Source organism: Emys orbicularis, chromosome 3, assembly GCF_028017835.1.
Source record: "Emys orbicularis isolate rEmyOrb1 chromosome 3, rEmyOrb1.hap1, whole genome shotgun sequence".
Lineage (NCBI taxonomy): Eukaryota > Metazoa > Chordata > Testudines > Emydidae > Emys > Emys orbicularis.
In genome coordinates this window covers 130,767,451-130,776,556 of record NC_088685.1, presented here as the reverse complement: position 1 = coordinate 130,776,556, position 9,106 = coordinate 130,767,451, and positions in this window count along the sequence as shown.

Here is a 9,106-nt window from a genome sequence, read left to right as displayed (position 1 = left end):
TTATGCCGGAGTAAGGGTAGCTGTTTGAAATGCAACATAACAGACAAGTTTGAACTAATTTAGCTATAGTGTCAATATTTCAACACTGGCCCAAAACACACTTCACAATTTGATATAGCCATATCCCAAACTGTCACCCTCAACACCAAGCATTTCTCATTAGAGTCAAGGGAAGAGCATCTAGGTACTCAGAATTTTGAATATCAGGCCTAATTTCCAATGCCTAAATTTGGACTTAAGAACCTAACTTTAGGCTCCTATTTTCAAAAATCTTGGAAATTTTAAACTGCAGTGTTGTTATACTGCAGTTTGGGTGAGTTCTGTTCCACTTTGCAACCCTAACTTCAATTTAACAAAGTTTGTTTGTTTTTGTCTGTGAATAATAAAAGAAAGCTTGTCTTTGAGTAAAATGTAGTATATTGTTTAAAAATAAAGGAAGAACTACATTTTCTAAATAGTATTAATATTTATTATTTATATTATGTTAGTGCCGGAAGGCCCCAACCAAAATCAAGTCCCTATATTACTAGGTGCTACATAAACAAAGGAAGAGTCAGTTCAGTTCCTGCCCTGAAGAGCTTACAATGTAAATAGACAAGACAAACAAAGGATGGATGATAAAACAGAGGCTTGGAGAGAAGAAGTAATTTGCCAAAATTCACAAAGTAGGCCAGTGGCTGAGCTGGCAGTAGACACAGGTCAACGGACTCCCAGGTTAGCACCCTAGCCAATAGACCTGAAGCAATAGCTAGCTTTTCATTAACAATGAGTTTCTGGCTGCAGGAATAATAGAGTTCATAGTCCAGTATTTTAAAAAATGACTGCCCAGAGCTAAAGGGCACATGTCAGCTTGTTAGCTTTGCTGAACTGAACAAAATACATCAGGCTTGATTATTCACTGCATTACCCTTTGTCTAGTATATCTATAAACTACTGTTGTTATTTTATATACGTCATTAACATTTTGGTCCCAGGGCAGAGTACTGTATATTTTATTGCTTATGGTGTTGACTTGCACCTTTGGCTTCTGTTCTGACAGTCAGAGGCACTTGATAGGTTGGAATTGAACCACCCAAGCAACGCAGCTCAGCAACTACATTAGTGTTTCTTCAGAAATCTCCCATCCAAATTCTTACCAGGCCTGAATCTATTTAGCTTCAGAGAAACTGATGAGGTCACAACCTATAGTGAAATAGCTGTAATTATTTCCTGCTCATAGAATCATTTATGGAAAAAATCCGACTAGCTCATCCAGTCCATCTCACTGCCAGTTCAGGATTCTTCCCTGCAATACATCTTCTGGTGCTTTGTTCTATCTAGATTTAAGTGTCCCCAGATGATGAGGTTTCAATGTATGTTACACAGCTTAATACACTTCTCTGTCAAGATTTTTTCCCATTCAGATTAAACTCTCCCTTTTTCAGAGACACACCTATAGTCTTGTACACCCAGGTGTTAAAAGAAAGAATTCTTCTCCCTATTTGATATATTCCTCTGCTTTCTGACAAATAGGTTGTCAAGGCTGTATCCCTACTTTGAACTTTAGGGTACAAATGTAGGGGCCTGCATGAAAACTTCTAAGCTTATCTACCAGCTTAGCTCTGGTCCGCTGCCACCATCTTAAGAATTCCCTCCCTGGGAAGCCTTGAGAAACCTTCACCAATTCCCTGGTGAATACAGATCCAAACTCCTTGGATCTTAAATAAGGAGAAATTGACCCTTCCCCCCTCCTTCCTTTCACCAACTCCTGGTGAATACAGATCCAAACCCCCTTTGGATCTTAAAACAAGGAGAAATCAATCAGGTTTTTAAAAAGAAGGCTTTTAATTAAAGAAAAGGGTAAAAATCATCTCTGTAAAATCAGTATGGAAAATAACTTTACAGGGTAATCAAACTTAAAGAGCTCAGAGGAATCCCCTCTGTCTTAGGTTCAAAGTATAGCAAACAAGATAAGCACTTTAGTAAAAGGTACATTTACAAGTTGAGAAAACAAAGTAAATCTAAGACGCCTTGCCTGGCTTTTACTTACAATTTTGAAATAAGAGAGACTTGTTTAGAAAGATGGGGAGAACCTGGATTGATGTCTGGTCCCTCTCAGTCCCCTTAAACAAAGGACACACACAAAAGCCTTCCCCCCCCCAAGATTTGAAAGTATCTTGTCCCCTTATTGGTCCTTGGGGTCAGGTGTCAGCCAGGTTACCCGAGCTTCTTAACCCTTTACAGGTAAAAGGATTTGGAGTCTCTGGCTAGGAGGGATTCCATAGCACTGTACACAGGAGAGCTGTCACCCTTCCCTTTATAGTTATGACACGCCCCCCAAATCACAGATAGTGTTGGACGTCCGGTTCCACACTGGCTGTGATTTCTTCCTGGAGCTTTAGGAGAAAACAGAGTTAATAAAACACATGTACCTTTAGACATACTACTGATTATATAAAAACTAACAATATGTTTTATTTCTAGAACAATTGTTAACCAGTTAACTCTGGGAAACTTTCCCGGGAGAGTGCATCAGCCACTTTGTTAGAAGCTCCCGAAATGTGTTGTATTTCAAAATCAAAATCTTGGAGAGCTAAACTCCACCGAAGAAGTTTTTTGTTATTTCCCTTGGCGGTATGAAGCCACTGTAGCGCAGCATGGTCTGTTTGTAGTTGGAAGCGCCGTCCCCAAACATATGGGCGTAGCTTTTCCAGCGCGTACACAATGGCGTAGCATTCCTTTTCGCTGATTGACCAGTTTCTTTCCCTCTCAGACAGTTTCTTGCTGAGAAACACGACAGGATGGAATTCTTGATCCGGTCCTTCCTGCATTAAAACTGCTCCCACGCCTCGCTCGGAAGCATCTGTGGTTACTAGGAACGGTTTGTCAAAGTCTGGGGCCCTTAGCACAGGGTCAGACATGAGTGTTGCCTTAAGCTGGTTAAAGGCCTTTTGACACTTATCAGTCCACTGAACTGCATTTGGCTGTTTCTTTCTGGTTAGGTCTGTCAGCGGGGCGGCGATTTGGCTGTAGTGTGGTACAAATCGCCTATAATATCCGGCCAAGCCTAAGAAGGATTGGACCTGTTTCTTTGACTTTGGAACCGGCCACTTTTGGATAGCATCCACTTTGGTCTGTAGGGGATTTATAGTTCCTTGACCCACCTGGTGCCCCAGGTATGTCACTCTGTTTTGGCCTATTTGACACTTTTTAGCCTTAACAGTTAGTCCTGCCTGCCGGATGCGCTCGAAGACTTTTTTCAGGTGCTCCAGGTGTTCTGTCCATGAATCAGAAAAAATGGCCACATCATCGAGGTAGGCAACTGCAGATTCTCCCAATCCTGCTAGGAGACCATCTACAAGTCTTTGGAAGGTGGCGGGTGCATTTCGCAACCCGAAAGGAAGTACATTGAATTCATACACCCCTGCCTGGGTGACGAAGGCTGACCTTTCCTTTGCGGGTTCATCTAGTGGTACTTGCCAGTACCCTTTGGTTAAGTCTAAAGTAGAGATGAATTGGGCATGTCCCAATTTTTCCAATAGCTCATCTGTGCGTGGCATTGGATAGTTGTCAGGACGAGTTACAGCATTTAGCTTACGGTAGTCCACGCAAAAGCGTATTTCCCCATCTGGTTTGGGAACTAGAACCACTGGAGATGCCCATGCACTGGTAGAGGGGCGGATTATACCCATCTGTAGCATGTCCTGGATCTCCCTTTGTATAGCCGCTTGGGCATGAGGTGACTCCCGGTAGGGTGGGGTTCTAATTGGGTGAGCATTACCTGTGTCAATGGAGTGGTATGCCCGTTCGGTCCGTCCTGGAGTGGCTGAGAAAATCGGTGCAAAGCTTGTGCACAGCTCCTTTATCTGCTGTCGCTGCAGACGTCCCAGGGTCGTGGAGAGGTTCACCTCTTCCACGCCACCATTCCTTTTTCCTTCATAGTAGACACCTGCAGGCCACTCCGCGTCATCAGTTTCCTGGGCTGTAAACTGGCAAACGTTTAATTCTCTAGAATAAAAGGGCTTAAGAGAATTAACATGGTATACCTTAGGCTTTATGTTGGAGGTGGGGGAGGCTATGAGATAGTTAACAGCTCCTAGGCGCTCCTGGACCGTGAATGGTCCTTCCCACGACGCTTCCATTTTATGGGCCTGGAGCGCCTTTAAAACCATGACTTGGTCTCCTACTTTGAAGGACCGTTCTCTGGAATGTTTATCATACCAGGCCTTTTGCTCTTCCTGAGCATCCTTTAGGTTTTCTTTAGCAAGGGCTAAAGAGTGTCGGAGGGTGTTTTGTAGGTTGCTTACAAAGTCTAGAATGTTAGTTCCTGGAGAAGGCGTAAACCCCTCCCATTGCTGCTTCACCAACTGTAATGGCCCCTTAACCTCGCGGCCATACACAAGTTCAAATGGTGAAAACCCTAAACTGGGATGTGGTACAGCCCTGTAGGCAAAAAGCAACTGCTGCAACACTAGGTCCCAATCATTGGAGTGTTCATTTACGAATTTACGTATCATGGCCCCCAAAGTTCCATTAAACCTCTCCACCAGACCATTGGTTTGATGGTGATGAGGGGTGGCAACCAAGTGATTCACCCCATGAGCTTCCCACAGGTTTTTCATGTTCCCTGCCAGGAAATTAGTTCCCGAATCTGTAAGGATGTCGGAGGGCCAACCTACCCTGGCAAAAATGTCTGCTAATGCCTGGCACACACTTTTAGCCTTGGTGTTGCTTAAGGGTACAGCTTCCGGCCATCGGGTAGCAAAATCCATGAAAGTCAGTACGTACTGCTTTCCTCTGGGTGTCTTCTTTGGGAAAGGACCCAGAATATCCACAGCTACTCGCTGAAATGGGACCTCAATTATGGGTAGTGGCTGGAGAGGGGCTTTAACCTGGTCTTGGGGCTTTCCCACTCGTTGGCACACCTTACAAGACCGGACATAATTAGCAACGTCCTTGCCCATTCCCTCCCAGTGGAAGGACTTCCCCAACCGGTCTTTGGTTCTGTTCACCCCAGAATGGCCACTGGGATGATCATGGGCTAAGCTCAAGAGTTTTACCCGATACTTAGTGGGAACTACCAGCTGTCTTTGAGGATGCCAGTCTTCCTGGTGCCCACCAGAAAGAGTCTCCTTGTATAAAAGTCCTTTTTCTACAACAAACCGGGATCGGTTAGAAGAGCTGAGAGGCGATGGGGTGCTCCGTGCCGCCGCCCAAGCTTTTTGAAGGCTGTCATCTGCTTCCTGCTCGGCCTGGAACTGTTCCCTTGATGCTGGAGACATCAGTTCCTCCTTGGACTGTGGACTGGGGCTTGGTCCCTCTGGAAGCGATGCAGGTGCTGGGGCTTTTTCCATTGACTGTGAACCGCTGTCCGCTGGTGCACTATGTGGTATTTCAGGCTCTGGCTGAGCCTCTTGGGTAGGGTTATCTGCTGCTTCCGCCAGTTTAGGCTCGCTGGTGCCCTCTGGCATTGGAGTTGTAGACGGGGTTGCAAGCGCTGGACTCAGTGCTGGCAATGGTTCTGGTGTTGGTTGCATTGCCAGTTCCGGTTCTGGGACTGGCTTTGGCTGGGTCTCTGGGATTGGATCCACTACGGCTGTTGCAGTCGTTGGCAGGGGATCCGGTTCCACCACCTTTGGTTGGGTCTCCGGTAACACAGACGGGGTCCTGGTGGACGGCTCAGGAACAGGGATGGGGGTGAAAGCTTGCTTAGCCTGGCTGCGGGTGACTATTCCCACCCTCTTGGCTAGCTTCACATGGTTGGCCAAGTCTTCCCCCAGCAGCATGGGAATGGGATAATTGTCATAGACTGCAAAAGTCCACATTCCTGACCAGCCCTTGTACTGGACATGCAACTGGGCTGTAGGCAAGGTTACAGACTGTGACACGAAGGGTTGAATTGTCACTGTAGCCTCCGGGTTGATGAGTTTGGGGTCCACTAGGGATTGGTGGATAGTTGACACTTGTGCCCCTGTGTCCCTCCAAGCGATAACCTTCTTTCCGCCCACTCTCAAGGTTTCCCTTCGCTCCTAGGGTATGAGAGAGGCATCTGGGTCTGGGGTTCCTTGGTGTGATTGGGGTGTAATGAACTGTAATCGGTTGGGGTTCTTGGGGCAGTGAGCCTTTATATGCCCCAGTTCATTACATTTAAAACATCGCCCTGCTAAGGTATCACCGGGGCGATGTTGGTTGATGGAGACTGGTGTGGTGGGGTGAGAAGGCGTCTGGGGTTTCCCTTGGGATGTGGGTGGGGCCTTGGGTTGTCCCCGGTGATAAGGTTTTGTTTCGGCTTGCCCCTTCTGATATTCGCTCCAACTGCTACCAGCTTTTTTCTTTTCTGTCACCTCCACCCATTTGGCTCCAATCTCCCCCACCTCGGTTACAGTTTTGGGCTTCCCATCTAGGATGTACCTTTCTATTTCCTCAGGAACACCCTCTAAAAACTGCTCCATTTTTACTAGGGAAAGCAGATCTTCCAGAGATTTAACATTTGCTCCTGATACCCAGGCATCACAATTTTTGTCAATGTGGTAGGCATGCCGGGTAAATGACACATCTGGTTTCCACCTTAGGGCTCTGAACCGCCGACGGGCATGCTCGGGTGTTAGCCCCATTCTGAGTCTGGCCTTGTTTTTAAAAAGTTCATAACTGTTCATGTGTTCCTTAGGCATTTCAGCCGCCACTTCTGCTAAGGGTCCACTGAGCTGCGGCCTCAGCTCTACCATGTACTGGGTTGGAGGGATGTCGTATCCAAGGCAGGCCCTTTCAAAATTTTCTAAGAAGGCCTCAGTATCATCGCCTGCCTTGTAGGTGGGGAATTTCCTGGGATGGGAAGTGGTACCTGGAGAGGAGTTGTTAGGATGGTCTGATGCACCCTGCCTAGTCCTTGCTACTTCCAGTTCATGCTTCCTTTCTTTTTCTCTCGCCTCCTCTTTGGCTTTTTCCAGCTCCATCTCTCTCTTGTGGGCCTCCTCTTTGGCTTCTTTCTCGAGTTTTTTAATTTGAAGTAGTCTCTGATGTTTTTTCTCATTTTCTTCTGCTTCTAGTCTGGCCAGTTCTAGTTTGTTAGCTGCTTCACTGGTAGTCATTTTCCTGCTTTCCTGTGCTGGGCCACACCCCTCTGCAGTTGACTGAAACTGGGATGTACTCAGCTCTGGCTGCTGCTGAGTTAACAGAGACTTTCTAACTAGCTACTCACGAGGATGTAAAAAGAAAAAAAAAACAATTCAGCTTGTAAATTCCTTTTACCAGTCGTTTGCTCATTAATTGAACCCTTCTCTTAACAAAGGACCTTGTTAAAAAAAACTTAACACCTCTGCCTTCAGGCAAGGAGAGATAAGATATGCATGTACCTTCAGCTCTGCTTTCCAAGCAGCTAGAAGGAAAAAAAAATCTTACTGGCTTTTGGGTTTAAAACGATCCCACCGCTGTGCCACCATGTCAAGGCTGTATCCCTACTTTGAACTTTAGGGTACAAATGTAGGGGCCTGCATGAAAACTTCTAAGCTTATCTACCAGCTTAGCTCTGGTCCGCTGCCACCATCTTAAGAATTCCCTCCCTGGGAAGCCTTGAGAAACCTTCACCAATTCCCTGGTGAATACAGATCCAAACTCCTTGGATCTTAAATAAGGAGAAATTGACCCTTCCCCCCTCCTTCCTTTCACCAACTCCTGGTGAATACAGATCCAAACCCCCTTTGGATCTAAAAACAAGGAGAAATCAATCAGGTTTTTAAAAAGAAGGCTTTTAATTAAAGAAAAAGGTAAAAATCATCTCTGTAAAATCAGTATGGAAAATAACTTTACAGGGTAATCAAACTTAAAGAGCTCAGAGGAATCCCCTCTGTCTTAGGTTCAAAGTATAGCAAACAAGATAAGCACTTTAGTAAAAGGTACATTTACAAGTTGAGAAAACAAAGTAAATCTAAGACGCCTTGCCTGGCTTTTACTTACAATTTTGAAATAAGAGAGACTTGTTTAGAAAGATGGGGAGAACCTGGATTGATGTCTGGTCCCTCTCAGTCCCAAGAGCGAACAACCCCTTAAACAAAGGACACACACAAAAGCCTTCCCCCCCCCAAGATTTGAAAGTATCTTGTCCCCTTATTGGTCCTTGGGGTCAGGTGTCAGCCAGGTTACCCGAGCTTCTTAACCCTTTACAGGTAAAAGGATTTGGAGTCTCTGGCTAGGAGGGATTCCATAGCACTGTACACAGGAGAGCTGTCACCCTTCCCTTTATAGTTATGACATAGGTGTCAGCTGCTTTCTTGTCCCTACTTAGCTGCTGTTTAGCCAATCTATACATACTGGGCGAAATTCTTCACTGGGTTACACCCTTGAAAATCCAGAGAAATTCCATAGATTTTGGCAAAGTCAGTCCTGACTTAAACTGGTGTAACCAAGAGCATAATCTGGCTCACTCTATGAATCTTCTTTATAAATCAATCCCTCCACCCTGCTGATAAACTTTGTTGATCTTATCTGAACTGCACCTAGTTTGTCAATATCTTTCTAGCAATGAAGTTCTCAGAACTGAACACAATATTTCAGGCACAGGCAAGTAGAGCCACATAGAGGGGAAATATCACCTCTTTGTTTCATTAGGATTTTCCCTTTGCACCCTAAATTTGTACTGACCATTTCACAGCAGCCATATACTATTACAATCTGAAATGTAGTTTGCTGTCCACTTTCACCCCATTCAGCATTGCTGCTTCCTATATACTCCCACTGAATATATGTGTTTGAGATTACTTTTCCCTAGGGAAACAATAGGCATTTATTCAAGTTGATTGCTATTTTGCTATACTCTGGCCATTTTTATAATTTCTCTCTGAACCTCTGTATCATCTCTTTGCACTTGGTATTCTTGGCTCCAGTATTTGAACAACTGCCTTATCTTGACGTCAGGTCAGCATGCCTGGAATTTTATTCTTGTTAACAAATCTGTTGAATGTTAGTGCTTAGGAAAGATGCTGAATTTAAGCCATGGAGATTAAAGTCTTCTCTTTATCCATACAATAAGTACTACATGGGCCACGGGAGCACCAGTGTCCTTACCCTCCCCTGCCAATCAGCTTTTCCCTGCCTACTGCATGGAAAGCCAAGGGTATTTCAGTTTCCCTGT